The following is a 13,115-nucleotide window of genomic DNA, read 5'->3' as shown; positions in this document are numbered from 1 at the left end:
TTAGTATTGATATTTTTTCTTGAGCTAAGGGATAAGATACTGTTCCATGAACTACCTTGGCATCGGGGAGGTGGATACCCATTCCATTCATCCCTTGAGCAATAATTACTTCTCCTGGTCCCATGGCCATCGTTTCCACACAGATCAAAATGTAAAGGCCAGATGAAGCTGGTCATATAGTGTGTTCTTTGGTGAGATGGCTGCAAAAGCATCCAACCCCAATAGGATGACCTTGTAATAATGCAATGCCAAAATCACTATCGAGGAGGGCAAGAGGAAATCACCTCAATTATGTACCCTGAGAAATAATGACAAATGCAAATGTGAATGAAAGATGAAATAAAATATTTTATTGCAATTCTTTATGTCTCCTTTAACTAGAAATAGAAGGAAAGAGTGTGTTCTCCTTGGTAAATAATATACATTTTCCATAACATAAAACCCAAAGGTGTAGAAAGAATATAGTTGACCTGATCACCTTTGAAGTTAATGTTTTTGATGCACAAACTTAGCCTACAAAATAGTTGTAATTACAGGTTCAGCAAATCAATTTTAATAAGTTTGCTTATGGGGATAAGAAATTAAGCAAAAGATTTTATAACAAACAAATAATTTTACTTTTTATTTGTTACATATAAGGGTTGAATTTATCATCCCATGCAATCACCTATATGGTGATAACTATTATTTAACAACTATTTCAAAACTGATAAAACTGTGAAGCATCACAGAAAGAGAAAATATATCTTACACATGTACATTGATTCTAAGTTCAAGACGCATGATAATTAAAGGAGTTGTGATGAATCTATAGGGTATTTACTGAAGCATTCATTATCTTAGTGGGTTGCTATTCACAAAATTGAATACAAAATCAAAGAATTGAATAATTTTAATAAAAAATGAGAATATTTAACTTTTGCAGACTAAAAATTTCAAACCCAATGAATAAATCCTGTTTATGCACGTTTTTTTTAAGAACAAGTAATCTAAAATTTGACTTATTTAACAATATTTACACTCGGTAAATTTTCAGGTATTTCTTCAGTTATGTATGTATACTTAATAATGTAAAGAAATGCTCACATAAAATATTCTTTTACTCCTTCCCACCAATAAAATATTTTCCGTTCATTCATTCAAGATGTTATAACTATTTAAGGTTAGTTTTGATCAGCCCCTAAAAAACTATTTTGTTCCAAATACTACAAGATTTCCTCTTGTTTGCCCAAATTATTTCCTTAGACAGTTCTCTTTGATCAAAGAACTGCCTCATTCTTCCCCAAACCCACATCTCAAAAGTTATTAAATCACCATATCATCATATGTCTCAAAAGACCAGGATTTTAGATTTTCTATTGTGGGACTTTAAAATCAAGAAAACGCAATACACAAATCTCTTTTAAATATTTAACCTGGTGATTTTAAACAAATATAGCATAAAAACTTACAAATTGAAAAATTATTAGTGCAATATATTTTTCAGTATGGTAGCAATCGAGTACGACTGCAGAGTTCGTTATGGTGAATTGACACTTTCACCTGACTTTTCATTTTTCTGGGAGCATTCCTAGAGCTGAATGAAGCTGAATCATTATTCATAGAAGTGAGGCATGTGTACGTAGGTGCATTATCAGCAATGCTAATGACACGCTTGATCTCGGTGTTGCGAAACAGATCTACAGTTGCATGCTGGGCTGTGGAAACATGGGTTTTTCGACAGGGTAAAATGTTTTCAATGTTATCTAAAACCTTTCTTCTTGATTTAATGTGCCGCCTCCTCTTCGGTGGTTGCATAGGCGGTGGCATTGCCATATCAGGCAAAATGCTGAAATTAGGCATCTTAAACTCAACATTGTTGACTTTCATGGCCTTCACTTCACTTTCCATTCTTTTGAGGGCCTTACAGCTAAAATTACTGGGCAATTGAACATTCCACGACAATGCTGAAAATGGAGAATTTTGGAAAATATTTGTAAAAAATAAAGTACCACCACATGACTAGAAATTCCAGCATTAATCAATTGTACCACAATAAAACCCTTCATAACAATTATGCATCATTCCACTAAAAAACCTCCAATCAATTACTAAATTATGGGAGTTACATAATCTGGAGTATCTGCTTGCACATCAGATCATGCATTTCTTTGAAAAAAGATATCTCAGTATTGTAATTCTCCCTGCATAACATGAAATAATTTGGGAGGCATGAAATCAATAGAGTATTCTACATGCACTTTACTTTTAATTAATATTTGATCATCAACATGAAATAGTAATTGGATTTTTAGTATATTTAGGAGGACATTACACCGCAGTGTAGACAAAACCTTTTTCTTGATGAGAAATGCGAGCAAACCTAATAGGTGAAAGTGTGGACCAAGCATACAAAATATTATAACAGGCATAATATCATAACTATGATGGTAGCACAAAAATATCTACGTTCAATGCTCCTTTGTGTTAAATTAAACCAATTGTGATGAATCTTCAAGACTCCAGGGGATCCAATCCAAGGTTATGCATTAATTATGCAATGCATTATAGCCTCTCACGTCAGTTTTTCATGAAATAGGGAGTTTCTTTCTATATTTTGTACAATACTTGCACTGATATTGTCTGAGATGGTCTTAAATGCCTGTAGCACATTTGGTGTGGGTAACTTACAAGAAATCATATGCTTTTTTTCCCCTAATTTCCTAAACATGGTTTGGTATCACAAATTTCCTTGTAATGGCATCAAAGCCAAAGGTATCAGCCTGGCTGAATCTTCATACATCTTGATGAGGAAATCAATTTTTTGCCTAATTGAGGTTTCCTGGCTCACTCTGGCATTCAGAGGGTAAGATTGGATCTCTCAGCTACCAGAGAAGTGGCTTACATAAGTAGCAATAGTTTTTTATAACTTTGATTGCTAGCCGGAGTGATATCCACAGCTCTCAGGTGCTTAATGGTATCTGTCACTGTGACAGGATGGTGCTGAAGAGGGTCAAGCATGGTATCGTTTTGACACATAGATCTTCATCTTTATGCACACTCAGAGAGTAACACCATATTCCATCATCTTAATCCTATCCACATCTGGTTTCAACGGCAGTGGTTGCAGTACATAAAAAAAAGGAGCTCCAATTTTGATTGATTTCAATTTGTCATTTAATGACTGCATGGTTGAAAGTTAAATGTTTGGTTCACTTATGTTATCTGCCATGACCTACAAAACTGGGCAAAATGCTTCTTAATTACTGATGGATTCAAATGCAAGTGAAATTATGTACCACAGGCACTTTGTTCTTAAAACCTCATTACAATGTCTGCGGTCTAGCGTACCCAACAGCTGAGTCAAAACCAAGATCATAATTATGCTACTCCTTTACTTAATTCCAAATGATCAATTGTTCCAATCTTGAGTGCATCCATTGATACCCTAAAGCCTATCCAAAGACACCCTTGATTACCTAAGGGACAATTCCAGCAAATATTTTCTGATTCAATACTCCACAAAATTATCCTGATCCAGCTCAAATTATTGCAGAACGATTGATATCTAGATCAAGTTCTTGAATTGATTCACTATGCACCAACTTCACATCTTCGTGCATAGCTTACGAGCATAGCCAACTCATTCTTCCAAACTGAGAGTCATTTGCCTGATAGTCAGACGATGAAAGATGGTGTTCAAGGTCAGCCAGGGGGGTGCTGGTAGAATGCAAATATATTTCATTTTTGCTACTGAATCAATATTTTTATATGCAAGAAGTATGAGGTTAATTTTTGTTTGGCACAATTTAAAACAAATAAAGGCTGCGAATCAAATTAACACCAGATCCAGAAATAACACAACAAATACAAATCATGCCCATAGAATATGGAAATTGTTTGTTTGACTAGGAAGACTTCAAATACATGCGGTCTGCTAAAGACATGACAGCATAGAGTAAAACCTGGTATTCTTCAAGTCATCCATTTTCACAATGATGGCCAGGGCCTTGGAAAGGATACTATGCACCAGTTAAGAATGAAATTCTGTCACCAATAAAAATTTTAAAATGATATGTACTCCCTTGCATGAAATATCCTGATTTATTATTAGGCCCAGACATGGATGGAAAGGCAAGTCACTAACATGTCTCAATACAATCAAATACCCCATCAAGTATTAAATTGGGAAATAAAAATAAGTTCATTATCTAACTGATGTTGCCATTGACATTAGAAAGGACAATCATATAACTTGCCCAATAATTAAGCAAAGTGAACAATTTGGAACCAATCAAGGGAACAGTTTTGAAACACAAGGAATTCAAAGAGGACAGTTTTTGCTAAGGAATAGCATCAATCAAAAAAGTCCACTGTGAAAAAAAATCTGATGCAGAGTATAATTAAGATAGAGTAAAGTGATAAAAATTTATAAAATCCCTGATATTTTAAAATACTAGTAAATAGCCTAAAAGTTATCCAAACCAAATATGATGACTGCTGTATAGCAGAGAAAGCAAAACAATGAGCAATATATGAAGTTATATCTTAATACCCAATTTAGATCTCATTTTTTTATGAATGTACAGTAACATTTCAAAGATAAAATCAAGTATTTATAAGCAGCTTTTGGCACATTACTTGCCTTGAAAATCAATCAACTTTATACGTTCAAAAATCAAGCTTAACAACTTGCCCTAAAATAGAAGCCCCAGTCCCTAAAAACTCTCCTCAAGGTACTCACATAAATGGGTTAAAAAAAGATTTGTCATGTGTCGAACAGCTTTAGAATTCCAGTGAACACCATCCTTTGCTCTCCTGCGATGGAAAGTTAGTTGATTTATTACATAAAATACATTGTGCAAACAAAACACAGCCATTCAAGATAACAAAGTAAACCCTCTCAACGTGTGCGGCAAGTTAACCTGGCTGTAAAATTGCGGAGTTAATTTACATCAGTGTTAACTCTCATTAATGTTGGTGGCTTCATACAATGTTATCTGAGCCACTTAACTCAGAATAATCGTGAAATCTTGCAGGATCTCAACTATTTATAATTAATAATTCATTTCAACTAAGGATATGTATGTATTCATCCATAGGTAATGTTAGAAGGATAGTACCTATCATTAATAAGGAGTATAGATAGAAAATACATAACGTTGACGCAAGCATACATGTTACTATTAATGATCAAGGTATACCTTGATATTTTGAATGAAATTGATGACAAAGAGCAATAGCATTAATTTGTTATCAGGCACATTTTTTACAACTAACAAGATATAAGTCTAGGCGACAATGTTAAATAGAGTATGAGTCATATTGAATATCTCTACTTCAACTATGTCCATTGCATCATAATAATAATATTTCCAACCCAGTTGCAATAACATTTTCCATTAAATACAAAAATTAGCGATAAAAATAAGTTTTACTCCAGTAAATGTCACTTTAAACCAAAGCAATATCCTTACTAAGCACAAATCAAGTGACATTTTTAACTATCACAGAGGAGAAGTGTTACCCAAATGCCACACAATGACTGTAATATCCATACTTAATTGATCTAATCATTACACTTGGTCAACTATTTATCAAACAATCTAGAGATTTTGAAAGTAAAAATTACTATTCTTAAATACAACTATGTATTTTTTTACGGAAACAAAGTGACAGAATCATTTAATGATAAGTGAAGTGCCTTTCCTAATAAAATGAACCCAGACCTCTCAGTTAGAGGTACTTAATTAACCTCATTCTGTATCGTCAGTCAATGCTTACTAAACATAACTTCAGCCAAAAATCTCATTCACAATGATATAAAAATAAAAATTTATTTAAAAATACTTACATGTGAATTTGCATTCTGAAGTGGTAATGAAAATCGAGTATATTGAAGCCATATGTGGGAACCACTTGTCTTGCGAAAAGATTTGCTTCCATCACTTCAAAACGCAAGGAGTGTTTCATGAATTCAACCTTTAAAATGGGAATGATTTGAATCAATGAAAGTTGCAATCTCTTTAACAATCGCCAAATATTTTCTAAAATGCCAACTAATATCAAGTACTAGAGATCCTATTAGATCCGCTCATATACCATTAGCTATGAAAACCCAATAACCACATGATTGTGTCACTTATCTTTCAAATAAAAATTCTACGGTTTGCATTGTGAGTGATGTAATTAATGAGCATTTGTTTTACTGAACCCTGGAAGGTTTTAAGAAATTAAAATCCCAATGAGTCAAGTAAACGTCAGCTGGCTCCTAATAAACTTCTTCAGCCAGAACAATGGTCTAATAAGGGAGAGCAGAACTTACAAGGTTGAGGTGAGAAGTGCTCTAATCTCATCTATCAAACACATTTTCCGCCTGATTACTGAGGTTTACTTGCTCATTATAAAATGGCTCACATACCTGTGCATTTGAAGATTAATCTTACTCCCATAGCCTGAATGAATTCTAGGCAACCAAAGTGATTGCTAATCAGGAACTCGCTTGTATTTACTAGCAAAAAACTTTCAATTTCAATAAAACAATTTCAAAAAGTAAAAATCATTCACCTAGTGATTGTTTTTTTTTCTAGGGAATTTTTGCATTGTAAGGTGCATTAGCAGATGATTCTATAAAAAATTGTTGTTGCAGTATCTCCCATGGTTTATTTGAACTTGTCAAGAGAAATTTCAATACGACAGCAATAACTGATTTGCTTGAAATTTAATTAAATATCTTCCACTACATGTCAGTATTAAAACTATAGTAACCAGTTACTTGTAACTTGTGTTTTTTCCAATAAAAAAAGACAATTTACCCGACAGAACTGCTCACATAATACAAATTGTAGAGAACCAAGTAAAAACCCAAGTGTTCAATATCCAATTATCAAGGAATTCCCACTTAGATTTCCCAGGAATATTTTCAGGCTTCCTGGTTATTCCACATCTCAAAGCAAGTTTATGTTTAGGAAAATATTAATCATCCAATAATAATTACAGACTGCAATGTCAAAAGTGGCAAGGAACTAGGAAGGATTGGTCTCATTGTGATATCAGGCACATAACATAATATCCTCCGATATGGTAGAAGTATAAATGAGATTTTCTCAAAATCGCACAATATCTATCGAAAGTGCAACCTTCATTGTATATATTCGACCAATATTTGAAAAAATTGAGTTCTACACCATTTCACTAAAATAGTACACCTAAATAAGGATGTCAACTATGGTGAGTATAGTACCATTACAGTTAACTAGAAAAAATTATCATTCTTATCAATCAGTAGCAAGCCTGAAAATCACTCCCTGACAATGAATGACTGAGAAAATAAATTAGTTTTTATAGCAATGTAAAATAAAAAATATTCAGAAAACAATTTTTTTAATCTCTATTTTTCATGTAAAACATGAACTGCTGCCACAGAGTGTACAAACACAATGCAGGGTGTATTGATGGAAGGACAAGGTTAGCAAAGAATAACTGGGAGACCTAGGCAAAAACAAGCAATGTTTCTGGCATGCATCTCAAAATGACTGACAAACTTCTCTGAATAAAATATGTCCATTACCAGTTTTTCCAGAACATTCACCAAATACTCTGAGATTTCCCTGACTATTTTAGAACAATGAAGATATCAGAATTCCTTTACTTTTCCAGAACATAGAAGTTCCCAATATTTTCATGGCTTTCCAGGTTGGTGGACACCACTAAAAATAATTGATAATTAAAACCCAAAGTTATCTTTCTTGATTAATAGAAATTAAAAAAATATATGCCATTAAAACTTTGTGGAACTTCAAGGACTAACCATTATGCCATAGCCACAGTGGAACAGAGTACTTGGACGGTAAGTGCTTAATGAACCTCAAGGCAAAAGTCACATATCATTGAGTGAGGAGATGAAATAGCGAGAGACGTTCAAAAAAGGTAGACAACTAGTAGTAGTAGTATTTAGGGCAGGCAACCGACAGCTGAGGTAATTTGCGCCATTAGGGATGGACAGGAAAGGACGTAGGGTGAAGAGGAACCTAGCATCGGCATTAGCCTACTCTTTACGAAAGGTGCCAAGGGGCCCACAGCTTAATGTCCCATCCGACGGACAGTGTACTCGCTCAAAGCGCCCTCCACAAAGCACCTCAAGTAGGGATCAAGATTCCACTGAAAAATATTCAACACCGCTGGGATTTGATCCCAGGCCTTCTGGGTGGGAAGCCAGTACGATGGCAACCGCACCATCTTGATCCCCACAACTAGATGGAGGAGATGAGGACATAGAGAGAGGAATGTTAAGGGATGTCCTCAAAGGGAAAATTCTAGGTAAGTGGGGAAGGCATATGAAAAAATACCTCAAGACAGCAGGAACAGGGGTTGAAACTATCACAAGTTAAGAATGTTATCATACAAGGAAGGCTGTTGATAATAATTAGTATTATGACAGCATAAAAAAATAAACCTCTAGAAGGTAGTATAATTACTTATAACATAAATAATTTCATGAAACATTACCTGTTTAACCAAAAATGCACCCCTGCAAGAATTTGATACAGGCAAGGTAGTTGAGAACACAACTAAGGTTTTTGATGGTATGCATTTCTTAAAGAGACGAAACAAGCGCTGCATATTTTCTTTATAGATGTTGACCCCATCTGGTCCCCACCTTTATATTTTAAAAAACAAAGGAGCTTATCAGAATAACCTTTACCATTAAGACATCCATAAAAGGTCAAAATGTATAGCCAATCCATTTTATTATTTATAATATTTTTTCTATACATACCCTTTTGTTATGCTACATTCATTAACAACAGCTAAGTTCTTCACTGTACATATTCTCCACATGTTTTGGACAGTAAGTGCTATATGATCTTCAAATTGTTATAACAGAAAATGGAAGAATGTAAACACAGAGTTCGACAAAATGAAGTAAAAACACAGTAATCAACCCTAAGGTCGGTTTAGTAGGTGATGGTAGAGATCACCCAGTACTAAGCCCTATACAGCGTGTGAAAATTCACACATCAGGGTAGGGGGGCCAGTTCCTTTCCCTGTGCCGGTTATGGTTACCCAGGAAGACCTGGTACCCGAAAAATCACTTTAGCTTGGGTGGAGCTGCAGGTGCCCAGAGTGCCTTGTGCCTTGCCCGGGAATCGAACCCGGGACCCTCTGGTCAGCAGACCAACGCTCTACCCACTAGACTACCGCGACCCATACAAAATGAAATACGAAGAGTTAAATAATGAATTGAGAAGGGTAACAATTAAGCAAAAGAAGCATGGTGGAAAATGCAGTGCGAGGATATGGAAAGTTTGCAGAGGAAGGGTGAAATAGGTGCGCTCTACAGCAAGGTTAAATCACTATCGGGAAGTAAGAAGGGAAGACCTATGCTTACAGTTAGAGATAAGGCGGGTAAGTCGTTGACACAGAAAAGATCCAAGAGAGATGGAAGGAATATGGTAAAGAACTTTTTAAATAATAAAGGAGAAAAAGTTAGGCATAGAAAAGGAACATGACGTAGAGGGAGATAGCTTAGGTCCAGGCATACTAGACAATGAGATAGAAAGGGCATTAAGGGAGATGAAACTAAATAAGGCGTGGGGGTGGATAACATCCCGCGGAACTATTGAAAAGTTTAGGAAAATGTCGGAGGAAGAGGCTATATGGGCTGATTCGTAGTATCTATGAGGAGGGAATCTGGCCGGAAGACTTTGTGAGATCAGTTTTAGTTCCTATTCCGAAAAAGGTAAAGCTACATCATGTGAGCACTACAGGACAATAAGTTTGATATCCCACGCATGCTAAAGTGGTTTTCAGGATCATTAAAAAAAGGATAGAGAGTAGGGCAATGATTACTTATGGGATGATCAGTTTGGGTTTAGGAAGGGGAGAGGTACAAATGATGCCATTGCAGTAATGAGATCACTAATCCAGAAGAATAAAGAATACAATCGGGACGTATTGGCCTGTTTCATAGATTTCGAAAAAGCATTTGATAGAGTAGATTGGGAAAAACTAATGAGTATATTTAAGAAAATAGGAATAGATTAGAGGGGCAGGAGGCTAATCCACAACCTGTACATAACTCAGACTGCTGAGGTGCAAATGGGGAACGGGGAGTTCGGATGGGCAGTGTTAGGAAGAGTTGTTAGGCAGGTTTGCCCATTATCACTGTTGTTGTACAATGTTAATGTGGAGGGAATGACTAAAGAGGCATGGGAAGAACTGGAGGTAGGAATGAAAGTCAGTGGGGAATTCGTAAAATCAGTTAGGTTTGCTGATGACCAAGCTTTAGTTTGTCAGTCAGTCAAGGGGTTGCAAGCATTGCTGAGTGAATTGGAAATTCAGTGTGACAGGTATGGGATGAGAATCAATATTAATAAAACAAAGGTTACACGGTTTTCTAGAAAGAAAAAGGCTAAGCTAAACATTAAAATAGAAGGGCAAAAACTAGAGCAGGTAGAACAGTTTACGTATCTCGGTAGTGTTTTGGACCAACACGGTCAAAGTAGTAGGGACGTAAGGAGAAGAATTGCACTAGGCGAAGAGGCTTTCACAAGGAGGAGGGAGTTGATGACAGGGACGTTGAGTAAGGATATTAATAAAAGACTCGTAAAAACTTTGATATGGAGCGTAGCTATGTACAGTGCGGAAATGTGGTCATTGAAGCAGAAGGATAGACGTAGACAGGAGGCTTTTTAAATGTGGGTGCGGAGAAGAATGGAGAAGGTGAAATGGAAAGAGAAGAAATCAAATGAGGAAGTACATGGTATGGTGGGTGAGGAGAGGGGTTTGTTGGGAGAAATCCTATGGAGGCAGGAAAAATGGATGAAGGGCAGTGATCGGCAGTGGGAAGTTAAAGACTGTAATAGAGGGGAGAATTTTAGGCAAATGAGGAAAGGGCAGGAACAGGATAGGGATGTTGGATGGGATGAAGGGAGGAAGGAATTGCTCAGAGATGAAGAGGGATCTGATGTAAAGTAGGTTGCTGGATTATTTTGTTTTTTTAGGAGTCACAAAATACAGGTATTTATATGGTAGTTGTGTCCATTCAAAAAACCTACCTTAACCAGTAGATTACCGTGTAATAATTGCTGTATCAGGAAATCAACTTAGAAGAAAAACGATTTGGTTATATTTATGATGGCGTGCTCTAACAGTAATTGAAACAATAGATCTTCAACTCTGTGTATGACAAATGAATTTTTTCATGGTACATACCAACTAATATTAATGCATTTACTTTCCAATGGCCCAAAATCAATATAGAAAATATTATGTAAAATACCAAAGAAATTGAAGTTCAAATTTCATTAAAAACAGCTGTTGTATTAGTATAGTAATTACGTTAATTTATGTGTTCAATAAACTAGTATAATTATATTAATATCATCACAGATGCAGCTGAATATCATAAAAACAAATCAAATTCAGCTGACCTTCAGGAATATTCAGCACTAAAAAAAGCTATCATCAAACTTTAAAGTCTGCCAAAAAATCCTTTAACAATGATACTTACCAATGCAGACAGTAAATTTAAAGAGAACTGGAAAATTATTAATGAATCCAAGGATACACATTATTTACAATAAGATCTTCAAATGCATGACTCTACTAGGAATTTTATTCCAAATTACTCTCAAATGGCCTCCATTTTGAATGATTTCTACCTATGCCATCAAAAACCCATAGTTTCAGTCAATTTAGCTAATTATTCTCATATTCCTAATACATGCATTATATCTATTCCTCTGTCCAGCTATGGAACTGACCAACACTATCAATGAATTCCCTAACAAATTCAATACCGGATTACATGGCATCCCAGGATGGCATCCCAGCTGCTATTCTTAATTAATGAAGCCTAAAAAATCTAAATTTTCCCAAGCCCTCTTTAATCAGCCAAAATAGTGCCAATATAAAAGGCAAAGGTTGCAAAATGGCCATGAATTCTTATAGACTAATATCCCTGTTGAACCAGTTGGGGAAAACATCTGAAATGGTTTTTTATTGCTGCCTAGTATCATATCTTGAAATACATAACATATTCTCTGCATGTCAACATGGATTTAGAGAACAAGGCCCATTACAACAGCCACATATCATACGGTGAATGAAATACTTTTAGGTGTGGATAATAGAACTAAAACTTAAGGATTATTTTTTGATTTCACTAAACCTTTTGACTGCACGAATCATCATGTACTCTCGAATGAACTGAAATGTTATGGTATAAGAGGCACATCCAACAAATGGAATTAACCATATCTAAGTGAATGGCATCAGCATGTATAGGTCTCAAGAAATGGCTCTAAATTTGTTTATCCTGGTCATGTATAGGTCTCAAGAAATGGCTCTAAATATGTTTATCCTGGTAGAGAAGTAACACTGGGTGTTCCCCAGGGTTCTTTACTTGGCCCTATTATATTTCAATGATCTACCAGATAACCTTAAGTCTATTAAAGGAATTGACCCATCATTGAATGCTGATGATACAAATATAATTGTGTCAGCCTCCTTACGGGACAGTTTAAAGAAAGAGCAGCTGAAATAGCACCGAATTTCAATGAATGGCGTCTTCTTAACTTCCTCAAACCCAATTTAAACAAGTTAAGCCAGATGTATTTTGCTAATAAAAACAATGTTTCCTCTACAATCTCAGTTGAGACAGCAGGTGTAAGCATTCCTCAAAATTCCAGCACCTAATTCCTAGGAGTTATCCTGCATAGAAACATGTCTTGGGAGGAAAACATTTTCAAATTACATAGAAAGCCAAGTTCTTTGTGCTTCCTCATAAGAAATATTAGGCCTTCTGTAAATTTAGAGGTACTTCTATCCATTTAATATGGCAAACTTTATTCAAGTGTTACTTTTAGTATCATCTTCTGGGATTCCTCTCTCTATGTGGGCATAATCTTCAAAATCCAAACCATCTTAAAGTCAGGCAAATCTTTCAACAAAATCCTACAACATTTCCCTGTTATTGCTCATTTAATTGGCCATATAAATTAAAATCAACATTTAATTATTGATCATATCCACAAAGGAAAGCCTTATAATGCATTGTACAAAAACTCATACGTGCGTGAGACTTCAGTAAAGATTTGGTTTTTCCCACAGATTTGCTTAATCATAATCAT

At 35.3% G+C, this 13,115-nt stretch overlaps 1 protein-coding gene across 2 annotated transcripts in view; it reads right to left on the bottom strand.

The window, feature by feature from the left end:
- Positions 1-1,744: 1,744 nt before the first annotated feature.
- LOC139694295 (uncharacterized) overlaps positions 1,745-13,115 on the bottom strand; it is a 40,787-nt gene continuing 29,416 nt past the window's right edge. For both annotated transcript variants that reach the window (XM_071592772.1, XM_071592769.1), the window contains exons 5-7: positions 5,834-5,961; positions 4,724-4,797; positions 1,745-1,946 (exon numbers count right to left, since the gene is read on the bottom strand). The gene's annotated coding sequence lies outside the window, so the exon portion shown is untranslated. The remainder of the gene's footprint in view (positions 1,947-4,723; positions 4,798-5,833; positions 5,962-13,115) is intronic.

The sequence above is a fragment of the Hetaerina americana genome, unplaced genomic scaffold (assembly GCF_022747635.1).
Source record: "Hetaerina americana unplaced genomic scaffold, ioHetAmer1.1.p SCAF_5, whole genome shotgun sequence".
In the NCBI taxonomy this organism is placed as follows: Eukaryota; Metazoa; Arthropoda; class Insecta; order Odonata; family Calopterygidae; genus Hetaerina; species Hetaerina americana.
This window is presented reverse-complemented; position numbering and strand designations above follow the sequence as displayed.